The following is a 14,379-nucleotide window of genomic DNA, read 5'->3' as shown; positions in this document are numbered from 1 at the left end:
ATCCCCAAATCTGTAACTCGTACAATGACGATATAATTCGGTGCTGCACTCTGCATACTCGTCATCCGTACTAAAGAATTTCGAGCTACTTGAGAAGTCAACATCTTGATCATTTGATGAAACTGGCTTGAAGAGAGTTTAGGCCTTGAATTTTGCATGTGCAAATCCAACTATATGAAATTGGTAGAAAGTGAAAAAAGATGATGAAAAAAAATGGTGGACTCTGAGGGTAAAGTCTTCTCAAAAATCATATCATGAATTCAACAGGCATTCTAACATTTTACCAGAATTATAAAGGTAATTATGCACATTCCGAAATTTCTATTTTTTCTTGATTAAGTGATGAATCAGTATCATCAGAATGACGGTTTCAATTTACGTTGCTACGTTGACTCGTAGCAATAATCAGTGAACAGTCAGTTAACTATAACAGTTTATCAGGCCTTCTCGAATTATTACGTTAACCCAACTTGAGATCCGCTTAACCTAAAAAAACTTACATCATCTACATAACCTCCACAAGTCGCGTTTGTTGGTTTGTTGGTTTAGTCGTTCAGTTGGATTCTTGAACAATTGCGTACGACATAATGAGGGGTTAAGCCGAGGACTTATTCACTAGAGAAGTCCTCTGTATGTTGATACCCCAAGTCTTTCAAAGTCTTTAGAAGTCGTTGGAAGTCTTTGAAAGTCGTTGGACGTCTTCGGAAGCTTTTGGAAGTCTTTGGAAGTTGTTGGAAGTGTTTGGAAGCCTTTGGAAACTTTTGGAAGTCTTGGGACGTCTTTGAAAGCTTTTGGAAGTCTTTGGAAGTGTTTGGAAGCCTTTGGAAGTCTTTGGAAGTTGTTGAAAGTCTTTGGAAGCCTTTGGAAGCTTTTGGAAGTCTTTGGAAGTTCTTGGAAGTTGGCAGTGACTCATACATCCAACCTTGAATTGAGCATCCTCTCGGGTTACGCTCCCATCAATAGTTTGACTCTGATATCACATCTCCTCTACATTTCCAAGGGCGGACTTTTATCGAGAGACTAGTGTCAAAGGGTTCTTAAATTTGGTAAGCATAACGTAGCTGAAGTTCAACGGCGGTGAAACAGAGAGGGCGAGAGTGAGTGAGAGAGAGAGAGAGAGAGAGAGAGAGATGGTAACGGATTCGACAAGGATGACGGTATCCTTGTGTGATTCGATGTGAAGGAGGGCAGGGTGAGTATTCAGACAAAGAGCTCGGCAAGAAAGGAGGTACCAAGATACACATGTAGATATTTTTCTTCCGCGTATAAATTCTATTGTATATTTTACGTATGCAATAGAAGCGAGCAGATATCTTCCCGCGACGTACGCCTAAACCGATACGGTAAAGCCGTATGAAAGGATCTCCTCTACATACATCTTCACGTAGATGGAAATACGTTTGCATGCATACGGACTTGTGTGTACGTGTATGTACCCGGGGCTGTCGCCAAACGGCCTTGCGAGACCAAATTTGACGTGGAATTGAAATATTCATAACAGGGAGTCCCACGATGTTGCCGCATCTCTCTACATATCTGAACGTACACGTATACATATATGTATGTATATATATATATACATACACAAATATCCCTTCGACGCTCAGCAAATTTGCATTTTATTTCAAAGTCGGAACTCTAGTTATCTAGCCGGAGTTTCGTACCACGAAATGCAAGCCCGACCGAACAGACAAGTGCTACTCGTCCTATTTTCACACAAAAATTTAATTCCCGACTCTAGTCAGTTGTACGAAAAATTTGTTCCATACACCAGACTGCACACAGTTGGAAATAATGTGCGCGAATGGTAAATTTATCCGCAAATCCCAATGCAGTTACACTTTTAAGCGACATCTTTGCACGGTTGCAAACTGCTAAGTTTTGTTTTTAGTCCAAGGAACAAGTGGTCCCCGGATGTCACGATAGCAACGAAATTGGTCATTAAAATCGAACTCAATGCACCTCCGTTGCACTCTTCCCGTACTATGCGACACATTTCTCCGTGCCGTATCGTTATTAGACGCTAATTACGATCAGAAGCGATAGGAAGTCTGTTTCGGTGTGATTAAATTTTCGGCCATACGATCGGACGCGGCGAGGTATAATCGTAGTTCATGCACCGCAGGTATGTATCAGGTATGGTATCCCTCGGCCGCGCGCCGGCACAATCTGCACGGACGTGTAAGGTACACACGTATCGCAGCCGTCCAGTGCATAGATGCATATCCGTGTACCTCGAGGCCCCCCCAGCAAGGCATTATAGTCCGTGGCCGACCGCATTCTCCGGTTCTCTCACCGTGATAGTCTATAGCTGGTAATTTGGTCCCGTGCTCCCGGCTTCATCCACCCGCGAGCTTGCGGACGTCATTTCCTGGCTGCGCTGCAGCGAGCAAATCGCCCGGGCGCACCGCCACCTTGTAATTCGCCTGCAGGTTGTTCTACCTCGGCTTCGTCCTCCGTACCCTCCATCCGACTGCAATTAGCATGTATCCTCTGCACAGTGCCTGTGCTACATATTAATGTATGTGCTCGTTGTAATGGCGCAGCTCCTCGTACGGACGCGGCGTATTGAATCGACACTGGAGACTTCAATTATCCGTTTTACAATGTTTGCTCTTTAAATCCAGCTCCTATGGCGCAGCTACGCTTGCCTACAATTAGCGAGTCTCTGTATAACCACCTGCCGGGCATGAATTCAGCTGTGTTTACAAAGCGTTCGTCTCGTCTTCATCACGATCGGCTCCACCTCGGTTCCTGATTATTCGTCTCTACATATCGGAAATTCCTGCTCGGCGAACTGCGGCGATTTATCAGCAGTGCAGCGACGGAACTCATCGAAGCAGTCTGGCAAACGTCATTTATAAACAGTCCATGTCACGAAGACCATTTCGTCTCTAAAACTTGTACCAAGTATTTTTAAGTCTTTTTCGCGAAAAATCTCACAAGTTGTTTTATCAAACCAGTATCTACGCGAAAATTGTACAACGGCTTCGAGAGATCGATGAGAAAACAGGTTCCGAACTCGACAGAGAAGGCGGCAAGCATACACGCGAGCTCTAAAATTCCACCAACGGGGAAATGAGACGTTTAAACGCATTACTGCAACAAGGAAGGCGTACGAGAGTGCCCCGAATGCCTGAGGGATATACGTGTGCGCATACCTGTCCACCTATACGACTGAATCCCCGAGTATATATGCCTTCGGCAGAAATATTCGCGTGCCGAGCATCGCAACCGCGCAAACATCCGTATATGGTCGCAGTCCCCGCGCGCTTTTAATCTGCATAAACGAATCGCGCACATGTATTATATATGCCGACTCGTTTCTTTGCCGATAACGAATCTCTCGGGTAACCCTTTTAGCTCTAGGTACGAATCGGACTATTGCATTTGCATAGCTATGATAATTTCAAACTCGTATATATCTTTGTGTCTTTATGTTCCAGGAATTATTCTCACTGCTCGATGGCGTAGTGAAGTCGGAAGTGCGCTAACTGATAATATGAGGAGTGGTGAATTGATGGATCGATGAACTTTGTCACTGTCGGATAAGGTAAGATCAAATACCGGACGAGGTTTGTCCTCGGTCGTTACGCCGCAATTATGATCAGCTTCGTTCGAAAGGAATCCACTCCTTGAGAAATCACTAACGCTTTGTTGACGGAGAAATTCTTCGAGTTAAAAATCACGGATACTGATCTGTCAAACATTTTATTCTTGACTATTCGATCTTTACTCATCGTGTACCCAAGTATGCGTGGAAAGAGAACGATGTTTGCATCAGATAATTTTATTTTCACGTGTAAGACAGACTCAATTGTAATTTGTATAAATTTGTTCGTGCGGGCGAATGGATCGTATATTAAAGCATTGCCATCAAGTATCTCAGTCATATTCAGCGTTGCCCAATGTTCCCAGTATGAAAATATGAAAAATTTAGCTCTTCGTGAATTGCTATTAAACGAAGAATTTGCAAAATGAAATATTTTCGAACAACGCGATCATATTCGAGACAGATACTGCGTAATTAATTAGGTTGTTCTGAAAATCATTGCTTGAAAAAAAATTGTGTTTCGCAACTTCGAAAGATGTTTTAGTGATAACGTGCGAGATAGATTTTGTTTCCTGAGTGCTGTAGAAACGTGATTTGAAAAATCGCCAAATTGCCTATAATTGTTCAAATTTACAACGTGAAATTTCATCCGCAGAATGGCGTTGTCGGAAAATGAAAATTAGCAATAATTCGTTCATAGCTACAGTATTTCACGAATTCCCACGAAATTTGGTATACAATTTTTTTTCCACCGGGATGCCAACCAGCCAAATGACTTGGTCAATTTGGAAAATATTCATCTAATTGTAAGATAAATATCGACTGAGAGATCTTGAAGTACCAGGTACTGAAGATCTCCTAGCGAAGCCTCATATTTACACTGCTTTGAGAACGTGTAAATAATTGCGGAGGTACGCGTATCCCATGTACATCCAAACACGAAATCCCTCCAATTCCCCAAACTCGCGTAGGTGCTTGTTGCCGAGGGAAAGTATCGGAGCAGCAGAGTTTAATTAACCAAAGTCCTTTCACGTTTTCGCGCTTCCGTGTTTTCGCAGCGATATATGATACATGTGTGCATATGTAAGCGCCCGATACACGCGGGGCATTCCATGCCAATTTGACCTGGGTCTGAGCTTTAACCTCTCGGATCAGGCCAGCGGTTTTTTTTTTATTTAGTACAATTGTTCTGACTCTCGAAGACGTTTAGTCTTTTTTTTAACATTTCGTAGAATGGATTCAAATCATCAACAATTCTTAAAAGCGAACAGAGAGGTGAACACAATTCAAAAATTTGAAAAATCCTGCGTCAGGTACGAAATTTTTTATGCTTTGAGCTGACGTAGGCCAGCGATTATACTTATCATTTTTTCGAGTTTTCTTTTTGAAGGCAACGTTGAAAAAAACGTTGAACAAACATTTTTACATGTAAAAAGTGGTCTTGGAAATTATTCACATTGTTTTCCAAACCAATTCTTTATTTCCAATTTTTCCACTCTGAAGAAAAATACCTGTTGCGAAAAAATTTGTAAAAATTGTTAAAAATCTGCGCTGAAAGGTGTAACTGAACAGGAAAAAATTTTATCGTTCTCCAGGCAATCAAGTGACACGTAAGTATGTATACGTGTTTTTGATCGCAGTTCATATTCTCTTGATGCCAAGAAAGTCGAAGTAATGGTTTTCTTCAACGACAAGTATATATTTACAGTAGCGCTCAAAAGTATTATCACAAATATCGTAATCGTAGTTGGTTATAAAAAGATATAAAATATAAAAATTAATATTATTTTTTACTGAAGGAAATTTGTTGTTCAATATAATTATAGAGAATTGAATCTCGTTGGCTAAAAAATAAAGTTAAAATAAAGAAAAACAAGAAAAAACGATGGATCAAAATAATAACGAATTTCATACTGTCGGAATATTTTTGAGCGCTACTGTAGTTATTTGCTCGTGAGGAAAAGATTTTATCGAGTGGAAGAAAACTTTGTCAACGGATCAACGGACCCTTTTCCCCATCTCTACACTCAGTCAAATGTGATCAAATTGCTTTTGTGAAAAACTTGCTTTATGACAAATAGATTTCGGCTTCTGAGATCAGGGGGGATTTTGAAGACTTGAGTCACAATTCCTAATTACGCTTGTTGTTAGACGGTTAAACGTGCCAGGATATAGACAACTACGGTGCTGTATCGTGCCAGTACTAATTTATGTAATTCTTGTTCTCTGAATCAATCAACACAAACTCGATATTTTTTAACAACACGTAGGAATACATTAAGGCAAATTTAATTCCGTGAACATTTTGTTTAATATACCTTAAAGAGGTTGGCTGGAAAAAACTCGATACTTTTCACAATTTACCACGCAATATTTATACATTGAGTGGTCAACAAATTATTGTACTCATAAGCTACGAATGTCTCTTTAAAAACAAAATAATAGAAAATACTAGAATTATAAACCAAAGCTTAGATATATCGATACTTCATTTCAAATTGCTGTAAAATATTGAAAAATCTAGTTGATTTGTTCCATTGCAATCCGCGATGTCTCCTTTTATTCAAAAAACCATTTTCCACAAATTCTCTGAAATACTCTGTTTTATCACGATGTTATCACTAAATATTTTAATTCAAAACATCACGATGGTATTGAATATGATCGGCAAATTCTAAAACTAGATTGACTCGTACAAAAATAAGTCTGCTTCACTGACTTCGTGAAAAATACTCTACTGAATAACAAAAAAAGCGATTATAGAGCGAAATCGAATAAACTTTTTAGATTAGTAACCACTTCGAAGCGATTCAAAACAAAACACCGATACCTAATAGTAAATTTTTGTTTACAGTTACAGCATTTTTCATATTTTTGTATATTTTTAAAGAATTCTTACGTGGCATACAATAATTTGATAGATCTCAAATCTACGACTACGACTCGTTATAAAATTAGTACGAAGTATTGATTTTCGCCTTGAACCTCCTCAACGTGAAAACATGTTAATAACGATGGCAAAATTTCGACTCTGGGAAAAACTCGACATCCCAGAGATTATTGCGAACAGTCTTCGCGTCCCGCTGTTGAATGATCAGGGATCTGCTGCTATCGTTGCCGAGTGAATGTCGCTTTACGGGGATAAAAACAGAATGGACGGAGTCTGGAACGGCGGCGATACCCGGCAATAAATCGTCCGAGGAAGAGCAGAACGGTCCACAAGAACGCTCACGCTCTTCGCGTCCTGGATCCTCTGCCTACGTGGATAAGTCGGCAGCCATGCGGGCAAGAAATGGTCGCATCCGCTTTTGGCCGTCTTTTGCGACTCTCGAGAGTTGTAACCCATCTGCGAGTCCAGATGGAGCTCTCGATTATTGCCCACCCAATCTTCAGGTTCGCGGCGAATCCCGGTAAAAAATATCGCGTCATAGTTGCGAGCCTCTTGGAAAAATGCCTGAAGCGGGTTTAAGTTGCGTGTACTGTAACCGGTAAACGCGAGAACTCGATTAACCAATTAGAGAATAGGTGGATGGGTCTTATCGTTAGAATTGTTGGATGGGCTTAGAACTTTTTTACATACATGTGAACGGAGGTATAATTACGTGTAGTTGCGGTACGGCTGCTCCCATTGCATGTTCGTGCGTGGTGAAGTTTCAGGATCGTTCTCCCTTGCCGATCTTGCAAGTTCCTTTACCTTTTACCGGCCTCTTCGTTTTTAAAAAGTGGAGGTGAAAAAAAGGTCTTCAATTACTTTTCTGTTCGGAGCAACGTAAGCGCTGAGTTTTATGTACGGTGAAATTAAGTTTTATGGTAAACGATAATAATAATTCACTGTATCTTATTACAAATGTTCTTTTACAAGCATCAGATATGTGAGAGATGCTCATCGGTGAAAAAAATATCCGGATAATTGCTCGCTGTTTAGCTTTTACTTTTTACTTGGAGTACAACCGCAATTATCCGTGGAGTACAATTTCAATATTTCGCATAACAAATACCTGTTTCGGTTATTCGAGTTTGGAAAACAGAAAAAGCCGATTTTAGTATAAAATGTTTCTATCGACTAATTCGACCCATATTTTGACTTTTACCCGACAGGAGTGATTGCTTCGGTTTAAGATTAAATAGGTCATATTTACTAATTTCTCATTCTCTACCTTTGTAAGCGTATTTTATTGCTTTAAAGTGCAAAACTGTGTTTAAGCTTCTACCCTTGGGCGAGAATTATTCAACCACTGTTACACGGTGTATTTAAACCGTCTGATCACCTCGTACGACTGATGTCACGACTGTTAAAGCAATCGTATAGTGTGACTTGAACCGTCATTTCTCAAAGTAATAATTCTCATTGAGTTATTTGAAGGTAATGATAAAAATATGTTGAATCTCAAATAAAAAATACGTTTCAAATACCTGAAAGTCTCAACCACGAGAAAAAGAAACATTGTGCATTCGTGACTGTTCATTTTCATAACTGGCTTTTGCACCATAGAGATCTCTAGAATCGCTTGGATTTTTTTGTTTTTTTTGCGTATAGTCTTTTTCAGGGTAAATAAAAATAGATTTAGGAAAGTACGGTGCAGCGTACATTTGCGTGTTATACCATGATGTAAGATTTCTCAAGTGTTTTTTAAAAGATTTATGGAGATCTGGTCAGCGAGCAGAATGAATTTAAAAACGTTATATTCGGCTGAAAAAAACAGGGGTTTAATCATTTTGAACGTTCTTATTATCCAAGTTTCCCTCAAATTCTTGACATTTAGGCCTGCAGCATTCGAATTTGTTCATATTATTTTCTGTTAAATCGCAGGGACGTTCTCATGTTTGTCAAACGGATTTCTCCTATTTTATTCACTATCGATTCAGCCGGTGCGACCCATTCATCCTCAAGAAATAGAAGGTCGTAGTTCGTTTTTCCTTAAACTAAGATATATTTACTTATCGAAGCCAAATGGCGAGTTTCGTTAGATACTAGTATTAATTTGCACCGTGCGGTCCGGGAATGGTATCAGATGTGTTGAACATTCGTCGTTAGCATCCCTCGAGCGACACGTAAGTATAAACATAGCTAATTGCTACTTGGCGAAAAGCATCTTGAAGCTGCTCCGTGGTTGTCGTAATTCGTAACGGGATGAGGGAGCGGGGCGTCTCCCTCAAAACTATACTTGATCCCGAGAGGCAGTCAGGGGTTTATTACGTCGCCGGCGTGTCGGCGCCGGGAGGAGAGGTCGTGCCACGGGTTACTGCGAGGATTAACTCCGTGTACTTAATGACACCCCTTTTAGCTCGTTGTATATTTCAGCCCCGTTGTTTTTCGAGTTGGTAAAAGTATAAGGTGTTACGTTACGAGCATTGTAACTCTGGCCCGTTCCACTCTCCGCCTCACTTCTGCCAGCGTATATTACACATTAACGTGCCTCTCGGGTACATGCGCATCTCTATATACGTGATTCTCGCTGGCGACAAGCGTTACACACTCCGGCACTTCACCATGGGACTCCAGTTATTTGCTGTTTCTCTGCAGGTAGTTTTAAAACTAAGAGTACCCGCGCCCATTTTCGAGGCTAACAATAAGAAAACCTTCCGCAGCCTATGTATGCAGTGGGTAGGTACCTACTCGAGTTCGTGACTCGCCTCCGAATACCAACCTTTCCGCACTGACGCCAGACAACGACCGTACGGACGGATGGTGGATCCGTGTAAAGGAAAAAGAACGCGACAGCTTCTTGCAGCTTTCGTTCTTTTACAAGGAGATGCTCGTTTTCCATATCTCCATGCCTTGCTTGAATACCTGAGACTGTGAAACTTGAGGTATAAACTCTTGAGATTTCGACAATTTCAGTGAATTCTCAATGTTCAGTTTCACGGAACTAACGGGCCAGCTATCAAACTCCGAATCGCTGTACATAAAATTCGCGATGATATTTATGAGGCATTGTCTGCCAACTCAACCAACGTCGGACGCTCGCCATTTTCAACTTTGTTAAAAAAATTTTATAGAATTGTCCCAACCCCGGTACAGATTTTTTTGACGAAATCTGATTGATTTGTGCTTTTTGAAAATCAGCATATCTTTGATCGTAAATTAAAAAATTTTTTTAATTCTCAAAAATCCTGCATCAGATGTAAAATATTTAAAACTGAAAAAAATAGAAGCGATTTTCAATCTTTTGTGGGCCGCTGCTCAAACATTTTTATACATGACCCAAGATTTTTTCAGATTTTTCCAAAAAGTTTTTTTTTTCCGTGATGAATAATTGCCAATAATTTGTTTTGGAAAAATCTGAAATAATTCTCAAATTCGTATTAAATATGAAAATGTTGGAGCAGCCGTGCATAGTAAACTGACTCTTACTCTAATTTTTTTTCAATAAAATTTTTTCATCCGAAAACAAATCAAAAAAAATAAGAACGTAACTCTAGCCCACCCTGGACCTGGGTTAAAAAATTTTTATTTCTGATACATGATTTTAGAAAATTTGTTCAGATTTTTAAGTTACGGTGAGACTTGTTGATTTTCAAAAATCATAAGTAAAATAAATTTAACCCAAAAAATATGAAAAAATTCAGGGTACTGTTTTGGTGTTGAAATAACTGCATACAAATTTTTTTATCAAAACCTAAAATGGTTGACGTGGAATGCCCCATATAGCACTCTTGAATTGAATCAGACTCTAACATAAATTTATGTAGATTCTTCGAAAAGGACGAGCTTGCAACTTCTCCACTGGAATCCGTCGATTGCCACTTTCGACATGACACTTACAACAGTTCTGTAGTGGCACTTCAACTTCTGTCATCCTGAAATTTTCCTCTGCATAATGCGCGGCATTGAGTGTAAGAGAATGAAGCGATTATGAGCTAGGAGCCCAGAGGATCGTTCAAGTGTCTTCTTCAGCTCGAAATTGTCGACACAGCTCGACGCGTCATCAGACGGCTACAAAGAGACAAAATTTCAATCGGTTGTGGATGGAAATTCACGTTGGGTGGGTCGTATACATTTTAATTTTACGACCCGGCGCTATACGACTGCAGTTAAACTATCACCTCCCGAAACTCGCGGCGTATTTGAATCTGAATTTACTACCGAAGGCGTTGCACAAATTATTTCCAGATTTCTCCCGCACGTTTTTAAATGTATATATCTTACTTCCAATCCCGGTTTCGGGCACCTTATACCTTGAATCCGGGACCTATAATTTGAATCGTTGAAATACCTCAACGATCAGTATTTTTGCTGTTTCAAAAAAATCGCTTGGCATTTTATACTATTTTTCAAGATTGTAAAAGTCACTGGATCTCTCTGGTCAGCGCAACAGCGGAGTAAAGTATTTTCACTCACTGCAATTACTGTATCGTGCCGCAACATTCTCCTGAACAAGTGTAATACAGCCTCGTCATTACAACACAAACGTATATCCTGAGTTGGAAAAAACGTACGGTTTATTTCTAGTTTGTTTTTTGCAAACATCAGCGCGAACGTATAATTTCTGCAAGGTTAACTGCGGGCATTTTAACTGAGAAAAATCTCGCTGTTTTCTTTGATGCAAATGAGCAACGATTATTTCTTAGGTTTGACGTAGATTGCAGCATTCGTTTAATTTGTTTAATGGAACGAGTAGGCCGTTTAGTTTTTAGTAGAACACTTATCGGCGATTCAAGTTAGTTCGTGATATCTCTGTGCCGTGGCGTTGTTATCAGGAACAGATGAGGAAAAAAAAAGAAATCGACTTGATGCGCAAGAGTTCTCTCTCTAGAAAAATACATCCCATTTCTTTGATTTTCAGGTAACCTTTGGATAATATCGCCACGTTCAACTGTGCGTGTGACTAAAATCCAGTCAAATAACCTTCATCTCCATAAATCCTACCTACACTATACAGAGAGAAAATTGTAAAAGTTGGCAAGGTGATCGTAAGTGACTAACTGCGCATGCGCCACCTTCAACGTTTTCTCAAGCAGGCTGGCCACAGCAAGTCAAACGCGCCTTGTGGCATTCATGTAGACGACGCAATTTTTTCTAGGTTAAGTAGATCCCACGTGATCGAAGCAGTGTTTCGAGATGGTTTTGGAGAACTTTTTATTCTCAACTAATCGATTACCGATGACTGCTACGAGTCACTCTAACAACATAACCTCAATTCGCTACGCGACGCGCAAGAGTTTCGACATCTCCTGCCCCGTATCGAGCAAGTTGGCTCCTCTGCCTTGCAGGCGAATATATTGTGGCGAGGTCTCACTGGACCAGTAGAGTTCAATCGTCTCATGCGCATGCGCAGTCTGCTAACTTTCACCATTTCATCTTGGGTATACGACCGTGTATTAAATGACAACTTTTTTCGGAGTTTAACAGTACCCGAACTCCGCGTATTCCTCTCTCTCTCTCTCTCTCTCTCTCTTCTCATCTATCCCTCCTCTCTCTCTCTCTCTCTCTCCTCTCTCTCTCTCTACCTCTCTCTCCTCCTCTCTCTCTCTCTCTCTCCCTCTCTTCTCTCTCTCTCTCTCTCTCTCTCTCCCTCTCTCTCTCTCCTCTCTCTCTCTCTCCTCTCTCTCTCTCTCTATCTCTCATCTCTTCTCTCTCTCTCTCTCTCTCTCTCTCTCTCTCTCTCTCTCTCTCTCTCTCTCACACACACATCAGGAATATTTTTTCCAAAGTAGGAAATCAAGTCGTGTCTGAGATCGGATCCTTATGGTGGGCGTGACACATCTATAGTTACACTAAACGGCAGAATACACAACCACGATGAGTTATCCAAGAGCATTTCACACGTCGATGAACGCTTCTTGTGCGGTATTCGGTAGAAATGAATTTACTTAAGAATCCACCGACACCTCGGATGTGCAAAGAAATATAATCGGTGTTTCGGAAGGGAAAATTTATTCAGATCATCTGACAAACCAATATATAGTTACGTTTGTCGGAGTCATAGTGCAGAAATTGATATGCCTTCTGTGACAAAATTTCATTTCCACCAACTGAAAAATCTTAGCCCGGAAACTTTGAGGATCCAGCAAACTGTGAGTGAAAATTTCGTCAGAATTGACCTCAACGCAGACTTTCGCGCCTTGGACAAATCTGTTTTTGCTACGTCCCACATCCCTCCGGAATAATTCGTTGGGTGAATAGTACCAGAACTTTGACGATTTCCTCTCCGTCGGTACATCGATTCTACGGTTCGATTTCTTCGTGAAATTTAGAAGTCTGCAAAGCTGTCGCTCATCCCACAGCTTTCCGTGTAACACTCATTACCGGGATATAAAACCAAAGTCCGTACTAAAACTCTGAATATAAAGAACCGATTTTATCTTACGGGTTCAGCCGCTGTTGGCTCGACCCCCTTTCGAATGGGAAAGGTAAAAACTTGCGAGAATGGTATTTTCCCGGGTGAAATAAACTTGAGGAGTTTTCACCACCCGCGCACACGCATCTCTTCATTCCCTGGGAAATTAGAATGTCATTAGACGGCTATAACCTTCGGCAATAAGGCAGCTTAGAGGGCGGCAAAGCGGCGGGCCATCTCCGCCCCCGCAGACACTCAACGCCGAGTAGGTACGTGCTTCGAGCTTTCCGGGTTCCCAACCCTGACCTAGGTCGCGGGGAAAGAGGGGGGGGGGGGGGGGGGGGCTCGATGCGCCCTGGGATGAGGAGCGACAACGGTACATTATCCGGAGATAATATCAATTCGGCCAGTAATTCTGTAAAGCCTCTCTCCGTCCCATCGGGTTCCGTCCTCCGCGCCCCCGGCATTCTCCATCGCTCTTCCACTCTCGGCAGGCTTTCGTAATGGAAGGGCTATTTGGTAGTTCGAGGAAATTGGACGCAAAAGCCAGTCGAACGTGTCAATTACCCGGACTGGAGACGCATTACTCTTCGCCAATCTCATCGCGGACGGCCGCCTTATACCACCTACCAGATGACAGATAAGCTTTTGTCTCCGTTCTAGGATTTATTTATGCACGTGACAGAATGTCAGGCAAACGTTTACGGTATTATTGTCTCACCATTTTCTTTTCACTATTCTTTTTTCCACTCAGTTCTTTCATTCGCTTTGTAGTCTCGGGATGATAAGCGAACGGTGGCATCTTCGACACGGCTATATATTTCTCTGCAGTAACGTTCATTAATGCCTTGGGCTTCCGGCTAACTTGTTTTCGGTTCGAAACAAAATGCAAGCTTGATTCCATACGAATTACGTGATAATGACTAGCGATGGAGCCGCCGTGAGAAATTGGGAGTCATTGTCACATAATTCGTGTAGAATCGAACTCGCATTTTGTTTTGGACCGAAAACAAGTTAGCCGGAAGCCCAAGGCATTAATAAACATAACTGAACCTACTGCGGGCTTATTAACAGTCGATTCGCGAATGCGATATCACGTTTATTGGGATGAATATCGTCACGACTGAAGCCCAATAACAAGCTGCCGCTTTCATAAAAAGCAATTGGTACCAATTGCGTAATCTATTCCCCTATTTACTAAGTACGTACATACGCTCTTTATTGCATGCTTCATATGTTACGCTTCGATGCTAATTGTAAGATCGACTCTTCGATCCTTGGTGAAATTCAAACCGCTCAATTCTCCTCTGTGTATTATGCAACATCCAATTTGTTCTCAATTATACGCTTGTACGGATATTTATACGTTCTACAGTCATATACAGGAAATTTTCTTGGTTTAACTACCAAGCCGACTATAGAACTTCTTCTGCAGATGTTTCTCTGGTATAATAAGCACGTAAAGCAGACTTTCCGTAGATTATCATTCAGAGCAGCGGTTCTCTATCTACCAGCAAGCTGTGAAGAATCTGTAACTACAGCAGC

General features: G+C 41.1%; 1 protein-coding gene across 1 annotated transcript in view; it reads left to right on the top strand.

The window, feature by feature from the left end:
• The first annotated feature begins 3,460 nt into the window (after nt 1–3,460).
• Nucleotides 3,461–14,379, top strand: part of LOC124221456 (protein groucho-like) — a 133,180-nt gene continuing 122,261 nt past the window's right edge. The window contains exon 1 of the mRNA XM_046631511.2: nt 3,461–3,553. The gene's annotated coding sequence lies outside the window, so the exon portion shown is untranslated. The remainder of the gene's footprint in view (nt 3,554–14,379) is intronic.

This window comes from Neodiprion pinetum, chromosome 6 (genome assembly GCF_021155775.2).
Source record: "Neodiprion pinetum isolate iyNeoPine1 chromosome 6, iyNeoPine1.2, whole genome shotgun sequence".
Lineage (NCBI taxonomy): Eukaryota > Metazoa > Arthropoda > Insecta > Hymenoptera > Diprionidae > Neodiprion > Neodiprion pinetum.
The sequence above is the reverse complement of the archived record's forward strand: the minus strand, read 5'-3'. Positions and strand labels throughout refer to the sequence as shown.